The following is a 16,470-nucleotide window of genomic DNA, read 5'->3' on the forward strand; positions in this document are numbered from 1 at the left end:
CTTATCATTATTACTTGGCATGTTTTTTCTTCTTTCATCCTTTCCTTTCCTTAACTTCCTTAAACTTTTCTTAACCTATCTTCCTTCCTTCTGTTGTTCCTTTGTTCCTTCTTTCCTCCCTCCCTTCCTTCTTTTCTTCCTTCCTCTTTCTTTCTTTCTGTCTCTCTCTCTCTGTCTCTCTCTCTCTGTCTCTCTGTCTCTGTCTCTCTCTGTCTCTGTCTCTCTGTCTCTGTCTCTCTGTCTCTCTCTGTCTCTCTCTGTCTCTCTGTCTCTCTCTGTCCCTCTCTCTGTCTCTCTCTCTGTCTCTCTCTCTGTCTCTCTCTCTCTCTCTCTTTCTCTCTCTCTCTGTCTCTCTGTCTCTCTCTCTTTCTCTCCTGCTCTCTTTTTCTTTTCTTATTAAACATTTACTATACACCCAGAAATGAGGTGCCAGGGCTACAATGAAAAAAACTAAATTTTCCTTAAGAATCTTACATAGTTTTAGAAATTCTACTTATAACAATAAGGCAAGAATGACAAAAATAAAGGAATACCATTGTCAAACTGATGGTTTAAATATCTCTATTTCCAGATGGTGTTGTTTTATTTAAGAAACATAAGCAACTAAACAAGAAATAAATTAATATAACAACTTCAGCAAATTAGCCAGATATCAGAATTGCTCAAAAATACCAACAATTCTACATATTACTATCAAAATAAAATAAAAAATAAAGGGAGAAGTTCCATTTAAACAATTATAGAATTTATTAAATATTTATAAATTATTTATTAATTCTTATGAATATAATATTTATAAAATTTAATATATATATTATTATAGAAAAATATTGTAAAAAATTTTAAAAAATGAGTTGACTATGAAGTGATGGAGAATGAGGAAAAAGAAAACATGAGTACACTATATGGAGAGATTACAATTTTGTAAATAAAGGCAACAAAGAATATTAACAAAGCCCTGAGTAATATGTAAAAAAGGAAGTTCAGAAGGTATAACAAAACACACTGATTTAATTGCAACTTGGTAACACTTTTATTTAATAGCAATTAAGTAACAATCCACAGGTACATGTGCTATCATTTATGATTATTTTTTCTTTTATTTTTATAATTTTCTTTTACTCTTATAAGTATGTTGAATATTTGTGAGTAACAATAGATGAAAAAGTAAAATTCTTTGAAATGAAAAAAAGTAAAATGAATTAACCCACTCTTAGGGCCTCTTTGTGACTCGGCCTTCAGTATCTCAAATGGAAGTGGGAAACAGTTTGCCACAATCACAAGAGTTGATGAAAAGAGCTACCAAAAAGTAAATAAAGGCCTGAGGCAGTGTTTTCTAGTAAGTTTGGAAACTGAAGACATTTTTGCAGTGACTTACAGAGAGCATGCTGTGTTTGTGCTTCTGGTAGTAGTGGAAAATGTGAAAAGGTTTTTTTTTTCTTTTGTTTTTTTTTTTTTGTTGTTTTATTTTTTGTTTGTTTTTGCTTTTTAGAGGGGAGAAGGCAGGGCAATTGGGGCTAAGTGACTTGGCTAGTTGTAATGTCAAGTGTCTGAGGCCAAATTTGAACTCAGATCCTTCTGATTCCAGGGGTGGTGCTCTATTCATTGTGCCACCTAGCTGTTCCAAACACATTTCTAACTGTGAGACAGTCAGGGAGAATGCTATAGGAAATAAAAAGAAAAATAAAATCGAAGATACAAAGGTGAAGTCTTTTTTCATGTCTATTGACTTCTTTGTTTTTAAAGAATTATCACATCCCAATATATAGAACATCCTCTTGTAACACAGAAAATCAGGTAAAATAGTACCATGGCCAGTGTTTGACAGCATGTGACAAACTTAAGCCTGTATTACACAACCTTTTTGTCAAGAGGAGGAAAGCATTTATCATCAGTTTTTTTTGAATTGATAAGATACTGTATATTTAAAGTCTGATGTCTTGTGTATTGCTTTCATTCACATCATTGTAGTCATCAAACATATTTTTCTCCTGCCTTTTTATCATTGCCAATTTATAAAAGCTTCCCCATATCTCTTAAAATTCCTCATATTTGTTGTTTCTTATAGTATAATTATATTTTAATCTATCAACATACTACAAGTTTTTCAACCATTTCCTGTTTGGTGGGCACCCACTTTGATGCTAGTGGTGTTATTTCGTGCCATAGAATGCTGCTCTGAATATTTTTTGATAGATGAGCCTTTTCTTTGTGACCTTCATTCATCTCTGAGGGTGAGGGGGGATTTCAATGCATCGTTTTGGGCTGAGGGAAATTTTCACTTGGCCTAGAGGTAGAATAATACTTCTCAATAATGATAAAGGAAGTGGATAATGAATATGAAGCTCTTCCTATGGGGGGGGGGAGGTAATCATCTCATGAAGAAGCAGTTTCTTATGCTTCAGGGAATTTTGATTTGAATCTATGGGTGCCATTGTGAAGGAAATGATAATGATATGAAGAAAACAAGATGAATAGTGCTTGTACCGAAGGGCATGAAAATTGTAGGTATTGCTCAACAAAAAGGGTTTTTTTTTGTTGAACTGATGTAAAGGGTTGAGAGATCTGTTGTTCTTCCAGATCATGGATTCAGAATGAGAACTTCCTGAGACTACTCCATCTAATGACCTCTCTCCCCCGCCACACACACACACACACCTAGTGTTTTCTGTTTTGTTTTCATGTATGGACAAATCACCCCACTTTAAAGAACCAAGAAAACATTGCCAAGGATTGTAATCCAGGTTAGAATCTTCACTCTCCTACTTATTACCTGTGTCATTTTAAGCAAGCCATTTAATTTCTTCAAGACTCAGTTTTCTCATATGTAAAATGAGGGAGTTTGTGCTATATGACTAAAAGTGTGCTTCTAGTTCTAAGTCTATGATCCTGTAGTCCTCTGAATAATACCTAATGGTATGAATTCTGAGGCAAGAAGCAATTTGCATAATTTTAGTTTGAAAATGAATTTTTGCCTAAATTAGAACTCTTTTATTCCTCTCTTTGCTCCATTTCTGATTTATCAGACTTCTTTTCCCACCATGACCCATCAATCTTCTCACTGTAGAAAATCACTTTAGTCCTGTATCCCCTTCCTCTGATTGGTCAATTCCTCTTAGAACCTTTATTTTAAGGAAAAAGTCCAGATCAGCCTTGCTACTCTTTCATTCTTCTTTGGGTTCCACTCGACTCTCTAGGCTCCTTTCTCTAACATGCCTCCTAGGCAGGCACCCTCCTCCCCATTCTACCTGTCAGGTTCCTTTTATGTTTTCTCTTCATCCACTAGAATATAAGCTCCTTGCTAGCAAGGCTATCTTTCTTTTTGCTTGCATTTGTTATTGCAGCACCTAGCAAGTTGCCTGGAACATAGTAATCACTTAATAAATTCTTTTTGACATGATAAAGGAAACGGATGTCTGGATCAGCAACTATCTTTGGGTAAATGACTCAATTTTTTTCCCTCTGATCAGTCAGGCAAGAGCTGCTTTTCAATTTGCATTTTCAGGTTGAATACCTGTAGCCAAACTTATCTCTTGTTGGCTTCTCAGCCTTTATAGTTGGAGTACCTGCTGTGTACCCCATGTGGTGTCAACTCTTGGGGAGAGCAACATAAGTGTATTCTGTATTTGAGTACTAGTGAGTTATTGTTTGGAGGGCACTGTGGGAAGGAGAGGGAAATAATTCTCCAGCAGAACAAGTTGCTATTCTGCGTCCTCAACCCTTGGAATTTGATCTTCTCTGAGAATTCTCTAGCTCATTGTTGATCTATACTATTGCAAATCCTCCCATCCCCCTGCTCCCTTTTCTTTTCTTTTCTTTTTCACTTGAAGCACTGAAAGCAGCCTGGACAAAAACAAGAGGCTGTTTATATGCTTTGCGCATAGCACTATTTTTCTCCTTCAGCACTTGGTTGGGACATATCCTTTTAATGAAACTTCTAAGTTACTAAGACGACATCATTTGTCCTGCTTTGTTCAGTGAGGCACTGACCTTCACTTTATAGCAATATGGATTTCTAATGTTTAGAGAGTGAGTGTTCAGCATTAGAGAGAACTTAACTTGATAAGACTGGTATTCAGGTGTGTTGTAAAGCATTTATTTAATTTACTGGCTGAATATGATTGACCTAAAAGTTGCTTGGAACTTAGTGGAATTTTGAATCCTTTAGAACAAGTCCTAGAAGATTGGTAAAAGGGAACTAGGAACAGGATAAGCTACCTCATCATCATGGAGAATGCTTCCTCTGTGGTATTCACACCTCATCACACCTTCTGATTGAAGAGCTGGAAGGTAGAGGAAAAAAATCCTCTCAAAGTTTCCCTTTTTTTAAAATATGTTTTCATTTATTTCATTAAAAATTTTCCAATTACATAAAAATTTCTTGACATTTAAAAAAAATTTGAGTAACATATTCTTGCCCTTATTCTTCCTCTCCCCCAATCCATTCAGAAAACAAGCAATATGATAATGATTGTACATATGAAATCATGCAAAACATATTTCTGTATTATCCATGTTGCAAAAGAAAGCAGAAAAAAGTAGGAGAAAAGAAAGTAAAGAAAGAAAGTTTTAATCTGCACTCAGAGTTCACCAGTTCCTCTCTGGAGGTAGATATCATTTTCCATTATGGGTCCTCTGAAATTGTCTTGATCATTTTCTTAATCAAGAGTACCTAAGACTTTCACATTTGATCATTTTTGCAATATTGCTTTTACTTTGGACAATACTCTCCCCATTCTACTCACTTCACTTTGCGTCAGTTCATGTAATACTTTCCAGATTTTTCTTAAGCCACCCTCCTTGTCACTTTTTACAGCACAATAATATGCCATCACAATCATATACCACAATTTTTTCAGTTATTCCCCAATTGATGGATATCCCCTCAATTCCTATTTCTTTCCACCACAAAAAGAACTGCTATAAATATCTTTTTCTATAAATAGATTCTTTTCTCTTTTCTCATTGGGATCCAGATCTAGTAGTAGTGTTGCTCAGTGAAAGGGTATGCACAGTTTTATAGTCCTTTGGACATAGTTCCAAGTTAACATTGTTAAAAAAATTATTCAATTAGTTAATATCGTTAATTCAAAAAAAATTCAGTGGTACATTGCCACAGTGGGGCTACCACACAGATATCTCTGATTTGTAACTTAGATAATTCATAGCAGAAACAATAAATAGTGGCTGGATCATGGGTCAGGGCATCAGTGAAGAGAGTATATTAGTATTCCATTTTTTCCCAGTAATTTTTTAGTTGATTCTTTAGAATGCTCTAAGTATAACATAATTTTACCTTCAAAGAGTGATAATTTACTTTCTTATTGCCTATTTTTATTCCTTCAATCTTTTTCTTGTCTTATTGCTGTAGCTAGCAGATGTAATGCAATATTGAATAATAGTGGTGATAATGGATATCTTTGTTTCACCCCTTATTTTATTGAGAAGGTTTTAAGTCTCTATCCCCATTACAGATAAAGCTTACTCTTGGTTTTAGATAGGTATTTATCATTTTAAGAACGGTTCCATTGATTCTTATGCTTTCCAGTGTTTTTAATAGGAATGGTTATTATATTTTGTCAAAAGCTTTTTTGCATCTATTGATAGAATCATGTGATTTTTCTTGTCTTTGTTATCAATATGGTCAATTATGCATACAGTTTCCCTAATATTGAACCAGCCCTGAATCCCTGGTATAAATCTCATCTTGTCATAATGCATGATCTTTGTGATCTATTTCTTTAATCTTCAAGCCTCCCTTGAAAGAGGACTCAGAAACCCCATTAACATTAATTCAGTTTATCATTTCTCACCAGCTACTCTGCTTGGTTTTGACTCCATAACCATCATGACCTTACACTGAGTACTCTTTCCTTCCTCCCCCTTGCTTTTCAATTCCCTTTTGCATGTTGTCTTTCTGTATTCTCCCATTAAATTGCAACCTCCTTGAAGGCAGTGATTATCTATCTTATTTGTATCACATAGATCAGATGCTTAATAAATGTTTGTTGTGTTGTATTATTGTATAGGGCTTCCCTGGCACTACCTATCCTATTATAGTAGGTTTTATTTGTTAAACTTTCTGATATTTGTAACTCGTACGGATCACAAACAACTTAGGAAATATAGAATGGATCCATCAGAGGAAGAATGTAGGAAGGCTGGGGTTAGGATACTAAAGGATTAAGAGGAAGTTAAATGTGGTGGTGGGAGGGACAAGGAGTTGAAAGAAGGAGCCTGAGTGGTAGTTCACCTTTTGTTGAAAATGCAGATACAGATCTGGTACAGATTAAATCATTACCTTTAGCTTGGGGAGATTTCATTATCAGGGGTTTCATAGATGTTGGTTCAATTTGCATTAAGGATGTTTCTGCAGTCATTTCACATCCCCAGGATTCTATGATATGAAGGCTGAAGGTTGAGGGAGTTAGTGTACTCTAAATCTAACTTAATTAATTTTAAAATCACAGTATCTGAACAAAATGCAATCTAGTTCTCTCTGTGGTATCATTTTCAGTATTGTCACAATGAAACAATGCAAGCATTTCTCAGGAACCTCGAGACTAAAAATAGGATAAGATTACAAATACCTAGTTGTACTTTTCTGTGAGACTGAATGACTTTAAAAATAAGAATCTGTCAGTCTGTTTCCTCTTACAAAGGGACATTTTGTGCTAATTTTGCTAATCATTGCCCCAGAATCATGGCTAGGAAATTTTGCCTGGAACAAAATCAATTGAGTTTAGTGGTAGGAGTGGCCCCTCACACAAACAGTTCACCTTGTGCCTCTGAAGGGGTTAAGGGAAGGGGAAGGTAGATGCAAGGGCAAAAAGACCTTCAAAGGACCTGAATTCCTATCCCACTTCTAATCATTTATTAACTGTATATCTTTGAAATATCACATAACCTTCTCACTTTAAATCTCTGTTTGGATGCTCCTGGGATAGTTTCCCTGTACAGTGAAGTGGGAAAGTGGAAGAGCGTGAGGCAAGTTAAAGGGAAGAATATCTTTCCCTCTTCCCTGTCCAAGTGAATACTCTGTAAAGTGATACACACCTCATGTCAGTAATTACTCTCAATTTATATTTGGTAATACATATATAAGCTCCTAGAAGCCAGCCGTCTTTTCTAATTTATCTTTGCAGGTCTAATTGTATAGAGTAAGTGCTTATTAAATGTCTAATGAATGAAGGAATGTTGATAATTGAGAGCTTAGAACAAAAAGCTCATATGTGGAAGCCTTCAATCCCAGTATTGTGCTTCTCAATTGTCACATTATTAGGTGATTTTAATTGTAGATTTTTTCCTATATGTTATTGATATGATTTGAGTTATGCTAGAAAGACATCATTCTAAAGTATATTTATTAGCTTGCACAATGATCAAAATTCTACCATTTGGGATTCGTTCCTTTGGGTTAAGGCAAGGGTCTTTTTTTTATCCTATATTTAGGATTTTCCTAACTTCTCTGTTTCCTTCCCTAACTTCCCTAACCTTGAAGATCTATAAGAAATTTTCAAGGGGGTAAAGAGAATGTCTAAAGTTAGTGGTTAAAAAGCAATCTAATTTTCTTATTTTATCTCATATGTGTGTGTATATATATATATATATATATATATATATATATATATATATATACATATATTTCCCCCTTCTGTTAATATAGAATAACAGTATCGTTTAGTTTATTGAGAGCCAAAAGACATAGGGGTCAAAATGGAGGGAGTTCTCTTTCATCATGGGGAACTAAGTAGGTTGAGAACCCCTCAGTTACAAAATGGAAATGAAATGTTCCTGGAATAGTAACGAAAGGGAATAAACACTCACTGAGCACTATGCTAAACTTTTTACAAGTATTACCTCATTCAATTCTCACAACAGCTCTGGGAGGTAGGTGTTGTTAAACTCTTCATTTTATAGCTGAAGAAGCTAAAACAGAGGTTAAGTGACTTCCCCAGGGTCACAGAGATAGTAAGTGTCAGATTTCAAACTCAGGTCTTCCTGACCCCAGGTTCAGTTCTCTATCTACTATGTCATCTAGCTGCCATTATCATACACTAATATCTTACTGAAAATTGGTTAAGCAGATTGCTTTCTAGAATGACAGCCAATGCAAATGGGGCATGTTAATTTCTTAAAAGGGTAAAGGGTAGGATTTTATAGAACAATGGCATAGGCAATTTTTCTACTTAACTTTCCCCAGTCTGGATTAAATAATGATTTTATGATATGATCATCAGTATCACTAACTTGAAGTACAAATTTTAATATAACATCCCTGTAACTTTTCCAGAAAATAATTATGCCTGGGCATTTCTCTGGAAATGTGCTTCACTGTCCTAAAGTAAAATGTATCCCATTTTTTGTTATCTGGACCCCAGAATTGAGGTTTCAAACCATGACAATTTCTGGAAACATCTCCAATATCTCTAATAGGGTGGATAGTAAAAGGGAAGTGGCAAAGATGTCACTGTCATTCGAGTTATGTGCTACCTAGATTCCCATCTGCCATCAACTCAACCCAGCAGTTTTCATACAGAAAACTTTCTCATCCTTCAGCATTGTAGAGAAACGGCTCTATTATTTTTCATAAAATTTCAATACCAATAAATATTTTATTTCCTTTCTCCTTTCCCCTCACTTCTCTGGGTAATTTAAAGGAAATAGAAGTAAATTAAATAACACAGGGGTGCTGCTGGATGACAATGGTTGGATAACATGCTAATTCAGACTTCAGTTCTCTTATCAGTTGAACAGGACCATTCAGATTTAAGACAGCTGAGAGACAGTCTTTTGTTGTCATGAAATGGGAGTTTTCCCTTCTATAGAAAAAATAAGATTTTGCATGAAGGCTTAACCAGAAGCAATACCAGATATTGTCCACAAAATACAAGCAATCTATCTTTGAGGCATATGGATAATATTAGTATCTTGGTTTAGAACAGGAGGGGAAAAATCTATAAAAAATAAGAATGAATTTTTAAAAGGGAATTTTCACATGCCACAGGATTTCTTTCAGCTCAGTGATAAAGAACTCTGAAAATAGGGACCTCTGAAGATGGAGAAATTGCAAATGCAGAAAGCATTTCTCCATATCTTCAGTTTGTGTCATTATATACTCCTGATATATTTGACTGATCAAAGGAGTTACTGAAATCTGCAACCAAGCATCAAAAGCCGTCTGCTGAATTTTTAAATGAACAATTTCTCTTTGTGTCATTCAAGCTAGAAATATGCTTTCTTAATTCCTCCCTCAACCCCCTCCCCCCCACCTCTTGTTACCCTTTCAAGATAAATCCACAAACTCGTGGCGGAGGTGAGTGTAACCTTTGTGATGTTATATCACCCCTGTGGGGAATCTCATTCCTGGCAGAACAAGACTCCCTTAAATGTCAAATGTCTCTCATCACCTATTTTTGCATCTGAAACTAACTTTTATGAGAAAGATATTTTCTTTTTCCCTATTTCTTCTTTAAACTCATGCAAAGCAGTAGATCCTAATGGATTTTAAATGCTAGGCTTTTCAGAAGAAAATGTCTTCTAGCTTCCTCACTTATATGCACCTGTCATTTGATTGCTATGGTTATTGTAATTATTCCTTATTATACATATTCATTATGTTAGGTGCTGGTTTTTTTTTTATTAGATTGTGAGTTTCAAGGGATATATGTCTTCTAGGTAATGAGTCCATGAGGCTGCTAAGTGATGGCAGTTGTATTAAATAATTGAATGAAATGAGGTTATAGCTCAATAGGAAGGGATTTAAATAGCACATAGAAAAAATATCAAAACTTAATCCAGAGAAATTCATAATCATAAAGTTATATCCTGTACCTCATATGGCAGAATGTATTACTACCTAACTTTAGAGTCTGGGAGACCTAGGTTCAAGATAATAAAGACAATACAAGCCACTTTACCTCTGTCTCTCAATAGCCACCCTGCTGCTTCCCTTCCACACCCAGCAACTTTTTAAGACTATAGGGTCTATTTTACTTTGGTAGAAGAATGTCACTATACTATGAAATCATAGGGACATTAGAGGCCATCAATTCTAACTTCCTCATTTGAGAGATGAGGAAACTGAGGCTTAGAGGAGAAGTTAAATGACTTGCATAGGATCACACAACTGAGCTGGTAAGTGTCTAAGGTGAGATTTGAACCTAGGTGTTTTTGACCTCAAGTCCAGTACATTTTCAACTATACTAGAAAGTGTTTTCTAAACCTTAAAGAGTTATATAAATGTTAGATATTATAGTTAATAGTCTTATGAGATAGGTAGGGGTGTGTATAGTTTTCATTTGTGTCTCTAACACCTAGCATGGTATATTGCTTAATAAATGCTTATTGGATTGGATTTATAAAGGACCACATGGCTAGTTTGTAGTGAATATGAATCTAGAAATCACATCCCCTAAGATTATATTTGGTGCAAATATTGAGGTTTTAACTTTTTTTAATTAGTGTCTAGCTGTTTTGTGTGTGTGTGTTTTTAAAATAATATTTCAGTTTAATAGCCACCGTTTAGGCACAGCTTCATAGAAAGAGACATTTCGGATATGAGAATCTTGAGGAGCCTCTATCTTATATATAGGCATTTAATTAAATACTTAGAAGATAATACAATCAATTTTGCTTCTGGTTGGTCTTAGACTAGTCATTTAGCTCTTCTTCCATCAGTAAAAGAAGAGTAGTAATTCCATTTTCAAAATACAAAGTTGTTTGTGAACAAATGATTGTTAATCTCTTTGAATTTGTCAAAATAAGAACCTGATGTTTTTCAAGATTAATTTGTATGTTTGTGCATTTATGCATGCTGTTTGAAAGCTTCAGACTTGTGATTTTATAATGGTATCTGGGAACATATTGTATGAAAACTCAGTGTAGATTAGCTATTCATATGTAACTCATAGTTTTGGAGAGTTGTCTGGGGGCACTGAGCAGTCAAATGACTTAGCAGGGTTTTGCAGATGGTATATGGTGGAAGCAGAACATAATCCCAAATCTTCCTGAATCTGAAGGTAGCTCTCCATGATCCATTTCATTGTGCCATTCACTGTTTCCTTCAGACTTTGCATGAAAGTTCATGAATGTAAATTTACCTCTATCCTATTTGAACATTGGTGGTGATAATAGGAGTTTTATGCAATATAATGCTGGTGTAAAGTGAAAAAAAGAAAGTAATTTCAGTATTCACAATGTGAGTTACAGAAGAGGTAGTGATTAAACATTACCAATTACATATATTTTAATTATCCACAAAAAATCAATAAAAGGTGTTATTTTTGTGCTATCTATACATTATAAAAATAATCATTTCCTTAAAACTAATAAGATTTAGCCTTACTTTAATATGAGTTTTATGAATTTGTAGTCTATGTACTATTTGATATCATTAGCCAATCTCTCCTTCTAAGAGAGATTGTGACATCACAACATTTGACTTTCTGGTTTCAATGTCAGCTCTCTATCCTCTAGCCACTCTGCCTTTGAGAAATATGACTATGTGACCTGGACACATTGATTAACCTCTCAGTGATATATGCAGCTCTCTAAAATTATGAGTTCCAGATTGGCATTGTCTTGTACTGGTAGAGTTTCCATATTTGAGGGTTTGCCTATTGGTTAAACCATATGTCCAGACTCTATCTTAATGCCACTGAGTTATTCTAGTTGATCTCAGATCTCTGTGTATTCTCAGTGTCCATTTCTACATCCTCTTCCTTTAGCATGGACCCCCTCAAAGTTCAGTGTAGGCTTCCTCTTCTTAATATACTTTCTCTCTCTCTCTCTCTCTCTCTCTCTCTCTCTCTCTCTCTCTCTCTCTCTCTCTCTCTCTCCCTCTCTCTCTCTTTTTTTACTTTTTTTGGAGGGGGAAGGCAGGTCAATTGGGGTTAAGTGACTTGCCTAAGGTCACACAGCTCATATATGTTAAGTGCCTAAGATCGGATTTGAACTCAGATCCTCCTGACTCCAGGGCTGGTGCTCTATTCACTGCACCACCTAGCCACCCCTACTTTCATTCTCTTAAGGAAAATTTATCTTGTCTCATGGATTATTTCCTAAGTAACCCCTATAGCAGTAATCCACATACCTAGTAAAGACCAGAGTTGTAGGGTTGGTAATTATAGAGTTCAGAAAGACATTTACTGGGGTAACTATGGGTCAAAGCCTGATGGGAGTTGGTTCAAGCTGAGAGAAGGATATAGAGATATAGTAAAGGGAGAAAGAGGAAAGTTGGAATAAGACAGAATTAATCACTGAGAAGGGTGAACTGAGTAGTTAATAACCACTATTCTTAGGACCCCTGCCATTTGGTATAGAGTCATAAGTAGAGGTTGCAACTGAGGCATGGGCAACTTCCTCCTCCTAACCCTCCCACTCCCTTCTGTAGATCCAATCTGTAACCAAATCCTATCCCTCCTTCCTTTACAGCAACCTGTAGATTTGTCACTTCATTTGCATTCTGTCTGCTGCCACTCTAATCCAGGACTTTATCATCCCAACCAAATGTAATCATTTTCTCAATATAATAGTATTACTTTTACTCTCTCCTCTTCCAAATATCCTGCATAGTTATAGAGGATTTCATTATACTACTGATTTACTCATGGGCACTTGCTCTTGGAATGGCTCCCTGTTATTTAAAGGATTGAGTTTCAAACTTAGGCCAACATTAGGCTAAACTTAGGCTAACAAGTCCTCTGTAATCTGGCCATGATCCTGTAAAGAGAATTTAATGCTTTTTCCCCTCAGTCATCCACCTTAAGACTTTTTTGCTTCACTTAGGATAGTCATCTTATTGTCTTCTTTCTCTGTTACAGCAGATAGATTTGGAGTAAAGAAGAAAAATGTTTGAATTCTTTTTCAGACACTTACCATCTATGTCACCTTGGTCAAGTCACTTAACATTTCACAGGCTTAGTGGACTCAGTGGCTTCTTGGGTCCATTCTAGATCTAAATCTGGGGGCCATCTCTAGTTGTCCTGATTATATCTTGCCACTGGACTGAGATGGCTCCAGAGGAGAAAGTGAGGCTGGTGATTTTGTACAGCCCTCCCTCACTTAAATCCAATTCACTTGCAAGTCATAGCATCACCTTCTTGATGCCATGGTCCTCTTTGATAGTGAAGAACAAACAACTTGTGAATAGTATGGGTTGCCTCACTGGGCACCCAAACAACCAGTTCCAGCTGGGTAATACAGTTGCTCTCTTTTCCTTCTCCTTCCCCTTCCTCTTTCCCTTTCCTTTCCTTCCTATCTTGGGGTTAGGAAATCAGAAAATTTACAGGTAAAACAAATGTAAATCTGGGTTCCTAAAAGAACATAGGAGCAAAGCAAACATGTTTTCAAATGGTCTTTGGAATTTTTATGTTTCCAACTTTGATTAATTTGGAGTTATTCATCCATTCCAAAAAAAACTAAGGAGGAATGATTCTTTCTAAATTGTATTGCACATAGTTACCATGATTTCAAGCTTAAGGTAATTATCAAAGGACATATTTGCAATGAACTGGAATTGATGAATATTTTCTTGTCTTTGACTTTGCAAATCTTGAAAGAGATTATCCAGTGGAGGAGGTGAGGAGGTTTCTGTTAAGGGAATTTATTCATAAAGTTCTATAATTGAAGGCAAGACCTCCACCAAGGAACAGTCCCAGATAAGGAAAAATTGAATTGTACTTCTTCATTTTGGTGACTGACAAGTATTGGGGAAAAATTCCTGAGTGGTCCTGGAATGAAAAAAATCATTGCCAATGGTTAGTTAGCTGAGTTCATTAGAATATAGTCTTATTGAATTCAGGGTTATGAATCTGGTTCCTTTGCAAACCAGTTGGATTAAGCCTATTCTAGGGTCAGAAAGTGTCCTATTAATACTGACTGCCCATTTAGCAAAGTTTATACTTAAGAAAAAGTGGGTCTGAGTTAGAGGATTTGAATGAATCACAACAAATCTATCTCACCTACTAGAGAAAATTATTGAAAGCATATTCCTCTCTATAGGTCACATCTGCCATTATCTTCATATATGAAAGATTGCACCTTATTAAGACCATTTACTAATAATGATTATAGCATACTTACGAGAGTGTTCCAACTAATGGCCAATCATTGAAGATATTTTGGAAACTTTTTTCTTTTTAATGAAAAGATTCTGGACATATATTACTAGGAATCTAAGAGTTATATTTTCATCCAATTACAGAAGCCATGTTAGCAATATTTCCTTCATATTATTGTGTTGCTTCTTATGTTAATGTTATACATAATATTATTCCACTAGGATAACCAATATTTTTGGTTGCACACTGAGTGTTGAATACAGACACAATTATTTGAACCTTAGGATCTGTGTCTTAATTTTGAAAGATGCAACAGATTGATCTTCAAGACAAGTTTAGGTTACTATAGAGCTGAACTGATAGGAAATATAAACAGATGACCTAGGAGGTATTTGTTAGGGCTTTTAGCTATCCCTAAAGCTTTTGAGATGCTTGGTTGAGAGTGCAAAGAAACAACAAGATGATAAAACAAAGTAAATTGGGAATAAGTTACCAAATGAGAAAGAAGACAGAATTTTGTAAGACAATGAAAGTGAAAGTCAGTGGCAGTTTCTGCTTCTTGGGTCTTATTTTCCATTGAATTCTCTACATATGATCCTGATGGCATAGAAAAAAAGCCCCCATGAAAGTTTGTACAAGAATAGCTCATATGATATTGATTCAACCAACATTATTTTGCAAAAACATCATTACTGCATTATATCTAAACCTCATTATGGCACCTTAATACTCCACATAATGCCATTTAGCCACTGACCTCAGATCAGGGACTCTCAACCTAGGACCTATGAAATCATTAAAAATGACAAATCTATTTCAATATAATTGATTATCTTTATAATCTATGTATTTTATTTGATCATTTAAAACATTATCCTGAAAAGAAGGTTCACAGGCTTCTTCAGTTTGCCAAAAACTACACTGACACAATAAATGTTTAAGAGTTCCTACCCATAGACATAAATCAAATGGTCAGGCATTGCTTGAACCCAATTATTAACTCCCTTTTCCTTTGTAACTTTGTACTTATATGCTGGTGGCATGCATACTGTACGATGGAGCAAAAATAGATCCTATTTGAAGTACATCATAGAATCGTCTCATGTTGAGAACCCACAAAAGTGTTATTCCCATCTCCAGTTGTTAGCAATGCTCTTTCTCTTGCATAACTTTGTATCTGCGATTCCTGCGCCTTTTCAGAGATTGTCTCCATACCTGGAACGCTCATTCTCCTCATCTCTTCCTCTTGATATCCCTAACTACCCTCCAGGTCAGTTCATATACAATCTAATCCAATAAGCACTTAGTAAGGATCTACTATGTGCCAGGCATTGTACTAAGTGCTGGAGAGACAATTAATAAAAAAAAGACAACCCTTGCCCTCAAGGTGCTTACCATTTAAAGGAGGGGAACAACACCCAAAAAGAGGCAGGAAAGTGGTAGGGGAGGGGGATTATATGAGTAAGTATCTGCTATAGTGTGACATCTTGCTCTTTGGAGTTGAAACCAAGCAGAGCAGCAGATACAAAGAAGAATGAGCTGCAAGTTCAATTTCTGCATTCTATAAAGGAAGTCATTGGGAGTAGTTTAGCACTCCACTCTCCAGCCCTCCAATTAGAAGGGGGAGGAAAATGAGGGAGGTAGTGTCAGTTAAAGCTTGAGTTGGCAGTAAGATGGCATTAGATGTGATGAGTATAACCTGGCAGGGCACCAATTCCTTGGAGTTGAAAACGACAAATGCAAAGTGGAGTGGCACCTTGGACACAGGGTCTTGGCTGATATTGTAGTTTCCTATGTGCTCCTCACCAGCTGCTGAAAATTACTCTGTATTTACTTTGCACAATTTGTTTTTTCTTCATTTCTCTCAGCACATGCTATTTGTACCTCATACAAATGTACCTGCATTGAGGACAAGGGTTATTTTATTTTTATCTTTGCATGCCCAGGGCCTAAAACAGTGTCTTTCATACAGAAGGAGCTTAATAAATGTTTATTGAATTTAATTGTACTATGTGAGGGATTTGGTATTTGACTATATCTTAGATGATTTGACCTCTGAAATTTCCCACAACTCTGAGATCCCATGACTTGCAATATTCAAAGGAGATTTGACATCTTGAAGCTTGTGCTTTTCTAGAAAGGACAATAAGGTCAAATGTGGAGCGTTTCATTTAAATTTGTTTTTCTTCAGTGAGTGTTGTTTCCAGTTTTACTTTACTAATGCTTTCACTTGCTACTTTCTTGGATACCAAATGATTTTCACATTATAATATATGGCACCCTTTCCATGATTAGGAACTGTTATCAGTTTGAGCTACATTTGGAATCATGGAGTTCAATAATTTTAATCCATGAGAATAGATTCAGAAGCTGAGGTACAAGGATAGATCAGGAATCAGAGAAGAAG

This window comes from Petaurus breviceps, unplaced genomic scaffold (assembly GCF_028583685.1).
Source record: "Petaurus breviceps papuanus isolate PSGF00001 unplaced genomic scaffold, PetGlider_PUasm1.0 80, whole genome shotgun sequence".
In the NCBI taxonomy this organism is placed as follows: Eukaryota; Metazoa; Chordata; class Mammalia; order Diprotodontia; family Petauridae; genus Petaurus; species Petaurus breviceps.